We start from the raw sequence: 15784 nt of genomic DNA, 5'->3' as shown, positions 1-15784 counted from the left end.
ACACACGTTATATGTTTCTAACAGCATGGCAACCACTTTACCCTTATGTAGGCAACTTTAACACGCAACTGAGGATGGCAGAGATGTGGGTGTGCATGTGACCCCACACACACACACACACACAGAGCAACACACAGAGGACAAAGCACACTTTGATTTTTGGATCTGGTCTTCATGTGAACTGTCTGGATAAGGCCTGACACATAAGAGCTTACTAACTGTTGGCTGTGATTATTTCTTTTAACCAGAAAACTTGATTGCCTACAAGTTTTCAAATCTAGTTTGGGGCAGAGGGCTGACATTAACAAGAGATGTCCAAGATGCATGTGTGTGCATGCGTGTGTGTGTGCACGTGTGTGTGCACGTAGGGCTGGAGATCTGTAGCGATGCAACCTGTCCTGGCAGGAACGCCTCTCTTTGGCTGCCTGAGTGAAGGACCCTTTCAAACGCAGCCTGGAGTTTAATATTGCCAACAACTGGCCCCGAATCCTTTCAACCTGAGCCAGGTGTAATGTAAACCCCTCTGGATTTCCTCCCTTTCCTGTTTCATCTGAGAAATTCTTCACTAATTCCATGGTATCTGGTTTCTCATTGTTTCTCCCTGCGTTAGACAGCCTCTTGGGGTGGGCTTTGGGAAGGTGTGTGGAACGCTCTCAGCCCTTCAAAATGACACGGCTCTACGCTCACTCCCACTGCCACCCTCCAGAACCTCCTAAGAGACTGTGCTGGCTGTCAGGGCCACGTGAGCCTTAGTACCCTGTGGAAAGGAGCGAATACCTGTCACACAGTCAGAGAACAGTCTCCAGTGGTCACCACACTTTCGTAAACCAGTGTCCAAATTAGGAAGAGGACAATTATGTCAAGCTCCTTTGGAATATGACACTGAGATGAATGTCACAAAAATAATAGTGTGCTATCCATTCTTTGTTAGGATACTTGCTGTTTGGGGTTGAGGACAAGGAAAAAGACAAGCCAGGTAGAGGAAGGCCAGGCCAGTGCAGCAGGACCCTCTCCTCCTCTGAGCCTCCGGAGAAGCTGGGAGTACAAAATCCTGTGCATGGTAGCGGGTGGGGAGAGGAGAGATTGGCGAGCAGAATCCCTTCTAGGAAGAGCGGAAGCGAGCATCATGATAGCTGTTTCCTGCCTTGTTTATGGCGCACTCCAACTCTCCCAAGGAGGGGAGAGGAAGTGCCCAGCAGAGCGAGGGAGACTTGGGACTGGCTGTGTTCCTCTCAACCTTCCATGCATCTTCCCACCGTCTCCTCTCCTGGCATTGAAAATTATTTATGTTTGCAAATTGCTTTTGACTCACATGAGTTATTCCTCTTGCCTGCCAACAAGTCTGGGGAGAGAAGAGAGTTATCGAGCCTGCGAGCTGAGAAATTCAAGGGAGACAAATGCTGGAGCACCGAAGTCGAAGTCATCAGCCTTGGGATTCAGTCCCTGCTCTGCTGCTGCTATGGCCATTGCATCCCCTTTCTGGCCCTTGGGTTTCTCATCTGCAAAAGGAGAGGGTTGGGTAGAGTGTGAGCTCTCCAGGTTTTTGGTTCTGACATCCCCGAGCTGTGTCACCTGCAGAGGCACAGAAAAGGTAGGCCAGCCTCTGAGCTGCTCCCTAACCTGCACCTGGCAAGCCCTGAGACTGCTGAGGGCCTGAGGCTGGAGATGGTGCTACCCAGCCCCTAGCCCAGCAGGAAGAACTAGACAGGGTGGCCAGGAATGTTTCTCCCCTTTGTCTTTTGCATCACTCTGGTCCTTAGTGATGTCTTGTTCCATAGACTAGGATGCAAACAAATGTCTGCAGAGGAACCAGAAGGGTGGAAAGTCCCGGAGGTTGGTCCAGGAGGGAAACACACACAAACATACCAAATCATCATAACCAAGACCAGGGCCGGCACAGAGCCAGCTCCATAGGGAGTGTAAATCATCTGCCCCTCCCAGAGGAAAGAGTTGGCCCAGTGATGGTGGAGTGATAGCTCCTGGAAGCTCAGAACAGAGAGGGGCCAGGGGGTTTCTCTTCCAAGTCCTTTGTTCTACAGTGGGGAAAGTGAGGCCCCAAAGACCAAAGTCAACATCAAGGTGAATTATTGACATCATCCGAGATAGATCATTCTTTGCCCACAAGCGGATATCTGAGTTCTAATCAGGAGCAGTGTTTACCTATCTACCAGCTATAAAATTGGGTATAGTAATAGGAATGATGATAACATAACTCAAAGTTCAATGCCGAAGCAGTGAGTGAGTGGTCAAGTGTGGTTGTTAGAGGGCCGTGGTCTGGCTTCCATTCTCCAGACTGTGGTTTGGGGCCTAACCCAGAAAGATGTGAGGGTCTGGTCTTCCTCCAATCCGGTGACCACCAAGTGGAGAGGAAGGCTGCTGTGGGCCCAGTCCTTCAAAGGGTGAGAAACCTGCTAACCTCAGAGCTGGGAGTTGGCTCTGCCTTGGCAGACAGACAGTATTTGCTCAGCCCTAGCCAAACCACAGCAGACCTCAGCCCTAGGTCCACAGGGGAGTAGGGGTCTGTGTGCCCTCCCATACAAGAGGACCTATGGGTGGGCAGAAGGCAGTCAGATGGCAGGGAGAGGAGCTTTTCTTTGGAATGCTTGGTCCTGAAGCCAGCCCTTTCTCCTGGGCCTGGAGATGAGTTCCTGGATGAGTCTCGCCTAGGGTAGAGTATGAGGCCTCCAAGGTCCAGCTCCGCAGAGGGAACTCTCCTCACTTCCATTTTATTCCTCATAGGAAAGAAGTGCGAGCCAGAGGGTGCACCCAGCAGTCTTCAGCTGTAGGTTAACCTGGTAGTTGATCCATGTGTCACTTGCAGTCATGGACATTTCAGTGTTTTGGAGAGAGAATAAGAAAGGGATGAGACAGGAATAAAATCAAGGGAAGAGGTGGCAGCAGGGAGAGAGGAAACCAAGAGAAGAGCAGAGATAAACACAGAGACAGAAACAGAGGTCAGGAAGCCAAAGGGTCGGGGACCAAACACTGGAGAAACCTCATAACAGAAACAGACAGAGGCGGGCAAGGAGCACCCAGAATGACCAGGGGTGCCCAGGACGATGTGGAGGAAGACACAAAGGCCCAGAGGAGGCTGGGAAATGGTGCAAATCAAAAACACCGCATTGGGCAGCCATAAAAAAGAACGACGTTGGCCGGGTGTGGTGGCTCACACCTGTAATCCCAACACTTTGAGAGGCCGAGGCGGGAGGATCACCTGAGACCAGGAGTTCGAGATCTGCCTGGCCAATATGATGAAACCCTATCTCTACTAAACTTACAAAAATTAGCCAGGTGTGCTGTTGTGTGCCTGTAGTCTCAGCTTTTCAGGAGGCTGAGGCACAAGAATCGCCTGAATCCTGGAGGCGGAGGTTGCAGTGAGCCAAGATTGCGCCACTGTACTCTAGCCTGGGTGACAAAGCGAGACTCCATCTCAAAAAAAGAAAAAGAAAAGAAAGAAAGAGATCACGTCCTTTGCAGGGACATGGATGGAGCTGGAGACCATTATCCTCAGCAAACTAACACAGGAACAAAAAACCAAATACCACATGTTCTCACTTACAAGTGGGAGCTAAATGATGAGAGCACATGGACACATAGAGGGGAACAACACACACTGAAGCCTTTTGGAGGGTGGAGGTTGGGAGGTTGGGAGGAGGGAGAGGATCAAGAAAAACACGGCTAATGGGTACTAGGTTTAATACCTGGCTGATGAAATAATCTATACCACAAACCTCCATGACACAAGTTTACCTACGTAACAAACCTGCACTTGTACCCCTGAACTTAAAATAAAAGTTAAAAAAAATCACATTGGAAGGATCAAGGCCAACGTTACCCATGATGGGCCGGACTGCCACCGTGGACCTCCCAACACTGAGAAGCTGCACCAAGAAGTCCGTAGTGTCATTCCAGTGGTTTTCCTGCCAGAACGCAGGGCCCGAATCCCACCACGAAGAAATCCCAGATGCGTATTCTTCAGAAGCCAAGGTGAAGGAACACAGAGAGAGGCCAAGGTCCTGCCCAGCACAAAAGAGACCAGAGGGAGGGGGCGTGGAATGAATGCAGGATCCTTTGCTCTGGAAACAGAAAAGAGAAGAGAGTTATAAAGAGCATTATTGAGGAGACTGAGAAAACTGAATCTGAACTGTGGGTTTAGGCGACAGTATTGATCGATGTTAAACATCCTGATTCTGGTCATTGCACTGTGGTTGTTGTGTAAGAACTTGTCCTTGATCTCAGGGAAAACACACTGCCCCAAAGTATGCAGGCAGAAAGGGCACAAAGTTTCCAACGGACTCTCAAATGGTTCAGAAAAAAATATGGGGGAAGGCTGGGCGTGGTGGCTCACACCTGTAATCCCAGCACTTTGGGAGGCTGAGGCAGGTGGATCACCTGAGGTCAGGAGCTTGAGACCTGCCTGGCCAACATGGTGAAACCTCGTCTCTACTAAAAATACAAAAAATCAGCCGGGCGTGGTGGCAGGTGCCTATAATGCCAGCTACTCAGGAGGCTGAGGCAGGAGAATCACTTGAACCCGGGAGGTGGTGGTTGCAATGAGCTGAGATCACAAAACACACACACACACACACACACACACACACACACAAGAAATACACACAAACAGAATAGAGAGAGCAGCAATGACAAAGCAAATGGGGCAAATGTCAACAACTGGTAAATCTAGATAAAAAATATAGGCAAGTTCCTTTACTCACCTTGCAGCTTCTCTGTAAGTTGGCCAAAAATGCTGGGTTAAAGCCAGGCACAGTGGCTCATGCCTGTAATTGCAACACTTTGAGGGACCAAGGTGGGAGTACCACTTAAGCCCATGAGTTTAAGACCAGCTTGGGCAACACAGTGAGGACTTACCTTTACAAAAAATTTAAAAATTAGCCAGGGGTGGTGGTGTACGCTTGTTACTCAGGAGGCTGAGGCAGGAAGATCACTTGAGCCCAGGGGGTTGAGGGTACAGTGAGCCATGATCATGCCAGTGCACTCCAGCCTAGGTGACAGAGCAAGATCTGTCTCAAAACAACAACAAAAATGCTAGGTTGAGATTTAAAAGAGGTTCTTGGGAGTGCCTCCTTGGGGCTAGGGATAGGCGCTGGCCCTGGAGCCTCACGGCAGGCCTGGGAAGGACAGTAAGTGCCTCCCTACCTGGGCCAAGCAGAGAGTCCCGAGCTGCTGTGGTTGTGAACAGTCTGGGTGGGTCATCTGCCTGTGCGTGCATTTTCAGATCCTTCACCCCATGTCCTCAACACAAATGAACAGGAGTCTGAGAGGGTGAGGACACTGGCACCAGGGCCCTATATCGGGAGGCTCCTGGCCACCTCCAGCTCACCCTGGCCCCTCCCACTGCACAGCTTTGCCCCACCTTTGGCCAACCATGATTCTCTGGCCAAGTGGGAAAGCAGGATGTGTCAGAAAGAGCAAGGATTAGGGGTTCAGGCAAGCCCGGCCCTGGGCACCAGCCACTCTGCACTTCCTAGCTCTGTGCCCTGGCACTGATGGCTCTGTCCCCAGAGTTGCCCAAGGCCAGCTTGTTGTTACCATTTAGTCCCCTAAATGCCACCTCTCAAGAGAAGCCATCCCCGACCATCGGCCTAAAGTGGACTCCATCTCACTCCCCAGTTTTTCTTCTTAGAGCAGCTGTTCTTATCTGAAATTATTGATTTGTTGACTTATCCCCTGCCCCCACTAGAATGTAAACACCGTGAGAGCAAGCCCTTGTCCCTCTTACCTGTCACTCTGTTCTCAGCTCCTAGAACCAGTCAGCTGCTCCAGGGCTATTTGCTAAAGGGAGGGAGGAAGAAAGGAAAGCAAAAAAAGGATGTAGGAGGGAAGGAGAAGAAAGGGGAGAGAAGGGGAAGGGAGGAAAGAAGGAAGGGAAGTCCTTGAACCTCTCACCAGTAAAATGGAGGTGATCATTCCCGGGACAGAAAGTTTACCTAGAGATGGGCTAAAGAAAGCCCTGGGTAGTGTGAGCCCAGAAGAAGCAGTAATCAAAAGCTGGCATCCACATGATTGTCAAGCTCACCTCTGCCCTGGCCCAGGGCTGTTTACAGCCAGTATGCTCCTGCTTGTGATCCGCTCATTAATCTGGATGCCCAGTCATTTTTATTTCATCTGGGGAAGGGGAGATTGGAAGGGGTGAATTATTTTGTCATGATGGGGCCAGGTATGGGGCCAGCTCCTGGAGACACCTATACTGAGAAGATTTTAAAACCAAAGCACCCTTGGGGCCAGGCGAGGTGGCTCATGCCTATAATCCTAGCACTTTGGGAGGTCCAAGCGGGTGTATCACTTGAAGTCAGGAGTTCGAGACCAGCCTGGACAACATGGTGAAACCCCATCTTTACTGAAATAGAAAAATTTGCCAGGCGTGGTGGTGCACAACTGTGGTCCCAGCTACTTGGGAGGCTGAGGCACAAGAATAACTTGAGCTCGGGAGGCGGAGGTTGCAGTGGGCCAGGTGGGCCGAGATCGTGCCTCTGCATTCCAGCCTGGGCAACAGTGAAACTCCATCTCAAAGAAATAAATAAACAAAATAAAGAAATCACCCTCCCCCAGGTCACTCTCCTCATGCTGGGCTGGTGTTCCCCTCCTGACAATGGCCCTTGCTAGAGAAGGACAACGCCTTCCTCCTATCCCACTTGCATCCCTGTAATGGGAGCGAGGCAAAGCCAGCAGAAAACAGTCCACGTGGCCCGGCTGTGAGTAATGACTGGGCGAGTGAAACCCTCTGGTAGTTTAGGTGAGTGTAGCTCACAATTTAGGTTGTCCCCTGGCACATATGACACTGTGGGAATGACAGACCCGCCTCTAGGCCTTGCTTAGAAGGCTGGCATTAGGCAGGACTGCAGCACCCAAGGAGTTCACCAAGGGTGCTGAAGGCACTGTGGCCTCCCAAATGGGACTGGTCCCTTCCCCAACCCAATTAGGGCCCAAGGGCCTAAAGAGGGCCCTTATGGAAACTGAAGCCCCAAAGAGACAGGAAGTAGCTCTGAAGATGGAGGTGGAAGCCTTCAGAACAGCGTCCCGGGGAGTCTGCGTGCTGCTGTTGACGGCTGTCTAGCCTCCCTTACAGCATTGATGAAAGATCTAAATTCGTACTGTGCACTGCAGGGAACACACCACACAGGCCAATTTAGCTGGTCAAATCTTGGCAAGCCAGCAAGGAGGGACCATATTGATCTTTAAAACATTTGAGGCGATCTCCTGGTTTGCTCCAGCCGCCTGCCCAGCTGGGCAGAGAAATGAAATGTGCCTCAACTCCAGACCAGCTGGGTCTCTTGCAGCCAAGCCATCTCTTTGTGTCGTCCAGGCCTTGTGCAGGGTGTGGGCATTGCCATGTTGAATGGATTGCTGACAAAGGAGGAGACCAACTTGTGACCTAGTGTCCCAAATTCCTGTCTTCAAGATAAGAGTGGGCAAACAGTCAGATCTATAAATAATGCTTTCCAGAGTGGCCCTTCCCAAAGCACCTCGCAGGCTCGGCAGGCGTGGGCCACCTACTTCTCTGCTGCAAACACAGAGCTGGCTAGCTCTCACCTAGAACCTTGGAAACTTCCCATGAAAGAGCCCTCCTTGTCTTCTCTACCTAGCAGGGACGAGGGTCACAAATCAAGGAACAAGGCGCCTTTCCTCTGGAAGGCTCTCTTCCTTCTGCATGCCCTGTAGTGGCACAGCTGCCCAGAAATTAGCTTGGGTGGGAAAGATCCCTGGCTCTTGGGGGTTTTAAATCCCTAATGCATCCCTGGTTAGGGTGAAGAATGTGTCCAGAATTCCAGACCGAGGCCATGTGCTCAGTAATGCCCTGAAGGGATCCTGGTCTTGCTGCCCCGCTCTGTTGGCTTGTCTTGCTCATCAGCTGGAACCAATGTCTCTCGCTGGTAGGGACTGTGTCTTTTTCACTATCACTCTCTAGCACAGCCTAGCACTGTTTCTGGAAGGCCTAGATAAATACTGATTGAATGAATGAGTTCTGTGTACAAGGTCTCAGTCACTGCTGCTGCCTAGAAAAGAGTAGAACTCCCAGGGGACCATGACCACTCTTGGCTCTCCGGCCAGGCTCCTGGCACACAGTCCACTCAGGGACCATCCCAGGGTCCCCAGGGCCAGTGGTGTTTCCCACCTGCCCATGATAGTGGAAGGCAGAGGAAGCATCTCTCTCTCTCTCTCTCTTTCTCTGTCTCTCTGCATGTTTAAACACTAGTTATTGGCTTTGGTCTCTGTCCTTTTCTCCAATTTATGAAATAGAGATTCCTTTTGTCATAGCTTGTGGAGCATTTTGTTCTCTCCCTCTGATGACTTTCATCATCAGCTTGAATTTAGGAGAGATGCCAGAAGCAACACCCACCCCGGATATACACACCACCGACTAGAGTTCCCACGGCCTCTCAATGACAACAGCTCACAATTACAGATTGCTCACTGAGCCAGGTGATGCGGAGGAACCCTTACATGTGTTCTTTTTTCATCCGTGTGGTGAACTGAAGTTATATATACTATTACTACCTCCACGAGGAAATGGGTGCCTTGGGAGGTCAAGCACCTGGCCCAGGGTCACACAGCTACTGAGTGGTGGAGCCGGGGCTGAAATCCATGTGACCTGGGCTCCTAACTGCAGTGCTGTGCAGATGCCATAGGGAGTCATCAGGTGCAAACAGTGTGCTGGCCAGGATGCCTCCCCAATAGGAGTGACAGCACAGTCACAGCCACCCCTGCATCAGAGGCATCAGCTGTGCACTGAGATAACCCTATAAAGTGAACAGTTTCTTAGGACCATAGAGTCACCACAAGGAGCTTTGGAAAGACTCTGGGACACCACTCTCATTTTACAGGTAGACCCATGAGACTGAGTCCCACGCTTTAGCTGATGAAGCATCTAAGACCACTGGGGAATAGCACTTCTTCTTCCTATTGTCTCCTCTTGGGACTGCTACTCAATGCAGACTGAGTGAGACAGTTCAGCTGGATATGGGGATCCGCTCAGGCCCTGGTTCAGACCCAAACACCTTGGTTTGTTCCAGAACTGGGTCAGCCCCACAGGAGGCCTCCCAAGCTGAATATGGCTTCAGAGTAGCCCCCAAAACAGAGGCTGCTGGTAACCATGTCTGCACTCCAGAACTGGCAACTCACCTGTCTTCACACCTGAGCGTCCTTGCAGCCTCCACTGTCCTGCAATCACAAGCTGATGAGAGGATCTTCCTTCACCATCTTCGCTTCGTGGTGGTTCTGTTTCTATAGTTATTCCATCAATACCCAAGTTCAAGACACAACCTCATGGGCTGAGCTGCTAGCCCTACACATCCTAAGCCAGAAGCCCAGGGTGGTTAGACAGCTTCCATCTGACCTTTCCTCCACCTCAGCCCCAGGTTAACCTCTGTGAATGTTCTCAGTGGCACCCAACATTTCCCCTTCTTGGCGCTTCCCAAGGTTGTAAATTACATGTGTGTGGCATTTTGATCAGTCTCCTTTCGCCCCACGCTGTAAGCTCCACGAGGGCAGAAGCTATGTCTGTTTTATTCACAAAAATATCTCTAACCCTGAGCACTGGGCTGGACCAGCAGAGAGAAGTAGTTAGGAGGCTAGATGGCTGGATGGCTGGATACTGTGAGAAAGTGGAAAATTGTCTAGGATGCCAGATGGCCAGAACGGCACGGTTCTGTGAAGATGAGCAATGTCTCATTGTGCAGAACAGTGAGGCCAAAAGCGGCCAGGGTTACTGTTCTAATTCTTCCCCATCTTCCTGCCCCACCTTCAGTCTCTTCAGGCTCTGGAGGGCTCCCGCTAAAACTGTCCCAGAGGGCTTTCCATCCCTTCAGTTAATATCAGCTCCCAGTGGCTGGTGACTGAGGCTAAGTTCTTTCTTCTTTCTGGTCATTGGTATTTTGTCCCCTTCCTTCTTTGGTTGCTGCCCCTAGGAAGGTATCTGGGCTATCCCAGTAACTGAGGAAAGCTTTGTGAGCTGCTCCTAGGAAGGTATCTGGGCTATCCCAGTAACTGAGGAAAGCTTTGTGAGCTGCTCCTAGGAAGATATCTGGGCTATCCCAGTAACTGGGGGAAGCTGCATGGGCTGCTCCTAGGAGGGGATCTGGGCTATCACAGCACTGGGGAAAGCTGCCTATACAGGCAGAAGGAGCTCACTTTTACTCTCTCCCCAGAAACCCAATCCCAGGTTGATGTCTCTTGTCTTATCTGGAGATCTCCAAGAAGAAGAGGAGGTGGATGGGGCACAGTTGCCCACTCTCAGAGGCACTGGTTTCCCTTCCACTGCTACCTCCATGCTGGTGATGCATGGGACCTTCTAGGCACCTTTTACATACCAGCCTGGGTGCAGGACCTAGAACAGTGCCAGGAACTGAGGAACATTTGGAGCATGAAATGAAGTTTTCCATGATCAGGATGGCAATGGGGACTGTGGGGCATGGACACTGACATGGAAACCAAAGGCCGTCCTTCCCACCGATTTTGTAATGTGGCACCCACCAAGCACCAGGCAGTTGGTGTTATTTCAGAGTTCTCACCACAGCCCCATTGTGCAGACAAGGAAATGGAGGCCTGGAGGAATGAACGCCAGAACTGGGATTCAAACCCAGGTGTGGGCCTTACATCTATTTGGTTCCTTCCCTGAAAATTCGAAATCTCGGAGGTAGAGGACCTAGATGTCATTCAGGTCAACCTCCCACCTAAGGAGGAATTCCTCCCAGAAGGGCTGCCCTGCCTGTGGGGTGACCCCCAGCCCTCACTATGCAGCGGCCTGTTCAACGGGGCCTGTAGCAGCTCTGGGCTCCTACTCAACTCTGCCCTCCTCCCCCACACCTGCAGAAAGGAGATCAGCTCTGCCTCGCAAGGGGTAAAAAAGCAGTGTCTTTTCTTGTTTTCCCCACTACCCGGGCACCCCCACCTGCTTTTAAAAACCTTTCAACCTGGCCTAGAAGGAATAAGCAAGCCATTAGGCCCCTTGTGTGGAGGCAGATGCGCCACAAGTGCAGACAGTACCTCCTCCCCTCCGCAGGTTAGTTACGGGGAAGGGGAACCGTCAGGGAGTGGAGATGGATCGGAAGCCCAAACTGGGAGGAGTGGGCTGGTCTGGGAGGAACCCCCAGCACAGCACCGACACTGCCAGTGGGTGCTGACGGCTCCACTCTCTTATCCCAAAAAAGCGAGATGGGGTGAGAAGGGGGCGGGGCTCGGGGGGGAGGGCTCCCAGCGCACCTCAGCCCTGCTGACTCCGAAAAGCTGGCCCCGCGTGTCCCAGCTGGACACTAGAAGTCGCAGGGGCCGCCTGACCGAGCCCTGCGAGTGGCGCCCCTCCAGCGGCCGCACCTGCCAGCCCTCCCTCCACCCTCCGCCCGGCCCCACGCCACGGGTCTTTTTCTCCCCCCACCCCGGCGGCCGCCAAAGCGCAGACCCGCACAGGGGCCGAGACCACAGCCCGGCGGCCACGCACCAGCCTGTGCCATGCCAGAGCCGTCGCCACGTCGCGGGTGGTACCCGGGCACTGGGTCCTGCCCTCCAGGTGGTTCTCATGGACGGGGCGGCTGGCTGGACGTGGGGGCGCAGTTGCTTTCTTGCAGCGACGTGGTGAATTGCTCTTGGCGCCTTGGAAACCCGTGCGTGGGTGCACATGCCCACCCTCCCACCACAGTCGGGCAGCTGAGGCCGGTCACCGATGCCAGCTGTTCCCCTCCTGTCCCGCCCGCCGTCCCCTCGAGGCCGGCCTTGGGCTCCCCGGGCGCTTTTCTGGGACCTCGCGCCGCCGCCCCTGCGGGCCTGGCCATATTTCCGCGGCCCGCCATTCGATTCCGGGCTCAGCTCGGTGGCCCAGCTCGGCTGTAAGCAACCCCAGGGCGGCACGGGGCCGGGTGCAGAAGGCGGCTCTGCGCCAAGTCGGCAGGGGACAGGCGACCCCAGCCCTAGAGCAGAGCATCCAATCGTCCGTTTCGCGATGGGGGACACGGGGCGGGGAGCAGGCCCGGGGCGCGCGGGCGGGAGCGTCGCTTTGACGCCGGCCTTCTGGGCAGATCCATTCATCGCAACGCGGCCGAGGCGGCGGCCGAGCCTGGCTCACCGCACCCTGGAAGCTGGCCGGCCGCCGCCCGGGGAGGCTTGGGAAATGGGCGAAGTGGTCAGACTGGTTTCCGGAGCCGGGCTCGGAATCCACGCGGACTGGCAGAAGTTGGTGGGGGAGGACCGAACCCCGAGGGCGGCGGTGGAGAGGCCGCCCTGGGATGCTTCCTTTCCCGACCCTAGCAGGCGACCCCGCCAAGTGGAGAGGGGGGACGGCAGGCATCCGGTAGGGGAAACCCCGTTTTCAGGTGTGGACCAGCAGACTGGCCGCTCCCCACCCCCATCCCCCAGGTGCCCGCGCCCCTCCCGCTGCCGCCGGGCTCCCCGAGGTTGGCCAAGTGTACTTGGAGGAGTGAGCTCCCGACCCACCAGTGAGCCTGGGCTTTGATCTCCGCATCTGAAAGAAATGGGGGTGGGGTGAAGAGGCAGCTCTGCCACAAGCCTTAGGAAAGGCCTTACCCTATCACGTCCCCCCTCCCAGCCTCAGTTTCTTCATCCACCACTGTCCCTTCCAGCCGGACGCTCCTGGGAGTCTAGGTAGACTGGGGCACGAGAACTCCTAGGGTCGGTGTCAGGAGCAGGAGGATGGCAGAGCTGGTGGCCACGTGCTCCCCTGGGGTTGAGCTGTCCCCAGGAATACAATCGGTTGTTGAGGACAGGACTGTGGGCGCTCCCATCCCAATGGCAGGCCTGAGGACTTGGAGACAGGAAAATGGAATCTTTGGTGAGCAAATTTCCTACCAAGGAATGGCATAGCACTTGATAACAGGCTTCCAGGCACCTGGTTCTCGGTGTTTCTGGGCTGAGGAAGAGGTGCCTCACTCCCCACACAGCAGCCCAGGGCCTAAGTCTCGCGTTCCTGTGTAGGAGCGTTAAGGAAAGGGGCCGAGAGGGCTAGGGGATTGAGGCGAGAGCGCTCCCATCTCAGAGAATGGAGTGCCCAATTTTCCAGGTTTCAGCAGCTGCTAGGCGGTGGGGGGGGGGAGGTCTCGAGAGCCGCCCACGCTGCCGTCTTTCTCGCGGTTCTTCCGTGGGAAAATGCGCGCGTGGGGCTGGCCCTAGGAGGGGGCGATGGGGGCTCCAGGGCTAGTGACCCCCCCAACCCCATCAGAAGAGAGAAGGAACCCAGAGCTAGAAAAAGTCTCCAGCCCTCATCTGTGCTGCGCCTGTGGGGACCCCGGCTCCTTCCCGCAACCAGGGTGGGCTGGTGCTGGGGCTTGGGCGCAGGTCCAGTCTGGCGATCAGGAGTGGAAGGGGGGGTCTCGGCCGGCCCTCTGGGGCTGGGTGAGTGGTCGCCGCACGCAGAGCCCCCCTTGGGGCGGGGGGGGGGGGGTGCGCCGGCCCCCGGGAGGGGCGGGGCGAGGGTGCGGGCCTCGGGGCCCCCAGGCCGCGCAACCCGGGTGGGCTGCAGGGGCCCCCGCCGGCCAGGGGCGGGCTTTGTCTGCGGCAGCTCCGCTTTGGGAAGGCGCCAGCCGGGGTACAAGATGGCGGGGAAAGGGTGGGATCGCAGGCGCTCGCCACGCGGAGCGGCCCCGCTCTGCCTGCAATGCAGCAGGGGGAGGGGCGGGGGCACCCGCGACAGCGCCCGCCCCGCCCCCCTCCGGCCGCCGGGCGCCCCCCCGCTGGTGACCCCGCGCCCGCCGCCCCCGCCGCCTCTGTCTGGCGGCTGCAGCCTCCGCCTCACTCCGCAGAGCCCCGGCCGCGGCAGCTGCAGAAAATGGCTGCCAAAGCGGCGCCAGTCGCCACGCTGCCCCGGCGGGGGCGGGCGCCGCAGCCCCCAGCCCCGCTCTCGGTGCCCGCCTGGGGACGCTCCGCCGGGCGCAAGGACCCTCCCGGGGGAGCGGGCGGGGGCGGCAGCGGGGCGAGCGGGGGAGGGGCGGTTACCTGCGGGCAGAGGGGGCACGGGGTGGGGGGCGGCAGGGGACTGAGCAGGAAAGGCGCCTGGATCTGTCCCCACCCCCACCCCGGTGCCCGTGCCCTCGCGAGGTCGCGGCGCTCGGGTGGGGAAATGTTAATGGGGTGTTGACCTCGGTGACCGTGTGCCACCCCCACCCATTTAGAAATCAGTCTCCTCCGCACCCTCCGGCGTTGGAGCTGGGCCGGCTAGCCCCGATGCTCCCCGCAGAAAAATAAAAAAATAACAAATAACAAAGCTGCGTGCGTGCCGACTACAGACAAGCCAAGCCCGGAACTCCGCGGAGAAGATCCGGGTGGATCCTCGGGCGCCATAAACCGCAGCCACCGCGGCAGCTCAGCAGGTGCCGGGCGCCCACCCTCCTCTCGGCGGGGAGTCGCTCTCCGACCCCCTCCTCGGCCTCGCCGAGAGCCACCCGCGCCGAAGAGGCGCCGGCGGCCACCCCGCCGCTCCCCAGCACCCGGGCCCGAGCACCTTTCTCCGGGCCCCAAGGGGAACTCAGGGCGAGCTGGACACCCGGCCTGGGGCGTGGGCTCGGGGCAGAGCCAGGGAGCACACCAGGGCAGGGGACGAAATCGCTCCAGGAACTCCGGGACTGAGATTGCTGAGAAATAAACGAAAAGTGCGCACAGGGGACTGGTGGGTGGGGTTGGGCTCCGGAGTTGGGACCCCTTGGCACAGCCGCGTGGGTTCGTACCCCCACTTCCCCAACCCAAAGGAACCCAGGCCCCAGCGGGCCGGGCCGGCCAGGGAGAGGTGTGTCTGTAGACTTGGTGCTTTATTTTTCCCTATCTGCAAGTTTCTCTCTCATCCCTCTCCGCCAGCTGCGTTCTCGACTCTTCTGATTTCACCAACAGTGCCTGGAAAATTCAAATTCAGTGTATAAGAGGGCAGGGGCCAGGGACCAGGAGCCAACAGGTCAGGAAAAGGGGTTTCCAGATTCGAGAGCGCTTCTGCTCCTGAGGTTTAAGAGCAGAGAAGAAAAGGCGCACTTCAGACAAGTCCCTGTGCGGAGAGAAGTCGGGGGACATCTAGGGGACCGCATTCCCCCTCCCCCACCTGGGCGGAGGAATCCATGTACCTAAGCAAGCAGAAACTTGAAGATGGGGATTTATTATAAACGACCTGGCTAAATGGGCGTGGGGAGAGCGGGACAGGGATGGTGTATTTCGGGGGCACCAAGAGGCAGCACCCGGGTATCCATGGATTTTCCAGGACCTAGAGAGGTCTCAATGGCAGAGGTTCAGAGCTGGGCGAAAACCCAGGCAAACTCTCTGCCACGAAGGCACCCCCCAGTCCCTCCTCTGGAAGGAAATAGCTTTCTGCTGGGCAAAACACCGCGGCAGCGAATCTCAGCTAAGGTCAGGGGGGATACGTGCTGGCACCAAGGGCTGCCGCCGCCACAGCGCTTCCTTCCGCAGATACAGCGAGGAGGAGGCGGCCGAAGCTAACTCGATCCAGCAGGCAGCGCCCTCCCCAATCTCGCACCCTCGTTCCCTGGCAGTGCCCGCTTCCACCACCTTCCTCTGGGAGGGACCAGGTTAAGGAATTTGAGATTTCGAAGGGAAGGAGGGCGAGGGTAAGGGAGGATGCCCAAGACGGGCGGAGGTCGCACTGGTCATAGCGTCCTGGTCCCCATCCCCCCCTCTAGCTGGCCCTCCCACGCGACCCCCACCTGCGGGGTGTTCCAGGCGCAGGCTGCCCAGCAGGGGGCATCGCCGGGCGCCTCCCGGAGGCGGCAGCCCTAGAGGCGAGCTCGGTCACAGGCACACTCCCTAAGGGCACTAGGGTGTC

General features: G+C 56.0%; 1 long non-coding RNA gene across 1 annotated transcript; it reads right to left on the bottom strand.

Annotated features, from left to right (window-relative positions):
* Window positions 1-701: 701 nt before the first annotated feature.
* On the bottom strand, window positions 702-5863 carry LOC105469263 (uncharacterized). The gene is made up of 3 exons (XR_979885.2): window positions 5741-5863; window positions 3836-4076; window positions 702-1499 (listed from the first exon to the last, which is right to left on the bottom strand). It is a non-coding gene; the product is annotated as an uncharacterized lncRNA (long non-coding RNA).
* Between the last annotated feature and the right edge of the window lie 9921 nt (window positions 5864-15784).

Source organism: Macaca nemestrina, chromosome 17 (assembly GCF_043159975.1).
Source record: "Macaca nemestrina isolate mMacNem1 chromosome 17, mMacNem.hap1, whole genome shotgun sequence".
NCBI lineage: Eukaryota > Metazoa > Chordata > Mammalia > Primates > Cercopithecidae > Macaca > Macaca nemestrina.
The sequence above is the reverse complement of the archived record's forward strand: the minus strand, read 5'-3'. Positions and strand labels throughout refer to the sequence as shown.